Genomic DNA, 2,203 nt, shown 5'->3' with positions numbered 1-2,203 from the left:
TTAGAGAAGAAAATTTTTCGGTCGCTACCCGGATTCGAACCCGGGACCTTTGAATGAGAGGCCAACACCTTAACCTCTAGGCCACGAGAGCCCCCAATGTCATATTCAGAAGAAAGTCTTGTTCTGGTGTTATTTGATTCTTTTTTTTTAAGTTCCATTAAGAGGTTTACGGCACTTGCAACACAATAATGTAATATTAGAGCCGAAGATTAAATGTGTTATAAGAGAGTAACAAACAAACAAACAAAAAGAAAGAGGTGAGATAAGGACCACAGATGTTTGATAGGAAAGAAGGAGCAAACCGCACCGGAGCACCCGTCAACCACCCACCTATTGGAATCTAATGTTGCTGGGTTGCAGTTTGTGAAGAAGTGTGTGCTTATGTGAGTAAGTTGTGCATCGTTGAATGAGTATCATGACTCGAGAATGCGATGGGTAGCCAGCGTTTGTGGTGTAGCGGTTTGGCGTTTCGCTTGACGCTTGCAGGAAACCGGAGTTCGATGCCTTGCGCAGAGAATGTGTATCTTTCTGCTAGGATGGTACTATATCCCTCTCAGCCCGGGTTGGCCCTGAAAGGTTGGATCGAAGCCCAACGCCTACGAGATCTAAATTATGATAATGGGGGCTTATAAACACACTCACTTTTTAAAAAACCTGGATCGATAACAGCAGCAGAAAAAAGAAAGAAAAAAAAAAGAGAGAAAGTGGGGTTTCTTGGTGCCCCCGTGAGTTTCGATATCGAATGACGTCACGGCAAGAGTGGCGTCAGATCTTTTTGACTTCTCGACAATCGCATCGAGTGCTGACCCCATTATCTGAATGACAGTGCACTTCGATCCGCGCGGGTGAAACCTCTGTACTGCCCACATAACCCCCACAGTTGGGTTATACTTTTGAGGCTACGTGTCAGTTTCCGAATCAATCTAAAATCATGGGTAATACCATGGTGTATTCTGGGCTAAACAGCGGTTACAAGAAGGTCGAGAGCTTCGTACGTAAAGGGCGTGTTGCCTTTACGTAATAGTTTCTGAAAACAGTGAATCTTTTGTGTTTTTACGCTCGTGTATTGTAGTGCACATGCCAGTTCGCTCACGGCTGCGTGCACTTTCTGCACGCATTGGTTTGTGAGTGTGTGAGTGCGTGTGTGTGTATGGGTGTGTGGGTGTGTGTGTGTGTGTGTGTGTGTGTGTGTTTGTGTGTGTATGTGTGTGTGTGTGTGTGTGTTTGTGTGTGTATGTGTATGTATGAGTGTGTGTGCGTGTGTCTTTATGTATTTGTGTGAGTGTTTGTGAGTTTGTGTTTTTGTGTTAGTATATGTGTGTATGGGTTTGTGTGTGTGTATGTGTATGTATGAGTGTGTGTGAGTATGTGTTTGTGTATTTGTGTGAGTGTTTTTGAGTTTGTGTTTGTGTGTTAGTGTATGTGTGTATGTGGGTTTGTGTGTGTATGTCTGTGTGTGTGTGTGTGTGTGTGTGTGTGTGTGTGTGTGTGTGTGTGTGTGTGTGTGTGTGTGTGTGTGTGTGTGTGTGTAGTGTGTGTTTGTGAGAGATAGATAGATAGATAGATAGATAGATAGATAGATAGATAGATAAAGAGAGAGAGAGAGAGATAGGGAGAGACAGACAGACAGACAGAGAGAAGGAGAAAGAGAGAGAGAGAGACAGAGAGAATATCTCTCCATACATACATGCGGGCGTCTATCTTGCGCGGATGTTGTGTCTACTTCCAGTAGGTGAACAGTTTTTTACTTTCTCCTAACCTGTTTATCTTCACAAGTTTGCTCGGTGTTTATTCGTCTTAGACAGGATGGCATCTTGAAAGAAGGGCAAAAATAACGTGTAGAGGAATCTATGTTGATATAACAAAACGAACATTTAAAACAAAAGAAGACAAAACGAAAAACTAAAGTAAAATAAAATTCACAAAACAAAAAATTTTTCTCTGACAAAAGTTTCAGTTTTAGAAAGAGTTTTACGGCCCTTTCCACACAGATAAGTGATATAAGTGTTAAAGAGCGAAACATGCGGGGGAAAAGGAGGAGAAATTAGGACGATATATTATTATTGTATTTGATGAGAAAGAAGGAGCCTACCACGTCAGAGCACCCGCTAACCAACCATTAGTCCTCTTTTTCATGAGATCGTGCTTAGAATTATATTTCGCCAATTAATGTTCCTTGAGCATATGTCTCTATTCTTTCTTC

This window comes from Aplysia californica, unplaced genomic scaffold, assembly GCF_000002075.1.
Source record: "Aplysia californica isolate F4 #8 unplaced genomic scaffold, AplCal3.0 scaffold00038, whole genome shotgun sequence".
Classification (NCBI taxonomy): domain Eukaryota; kingdom Metazoa; phylum Mollusca; class Gastropoda; order Aplysiida; family Aplysiidae; genus Aplysia; species Aplysia californica.
The sequence above is the reverse complement of the archived record's forward strand: the minus strand, read 5'-3'. Positions refer to the sequence as shown.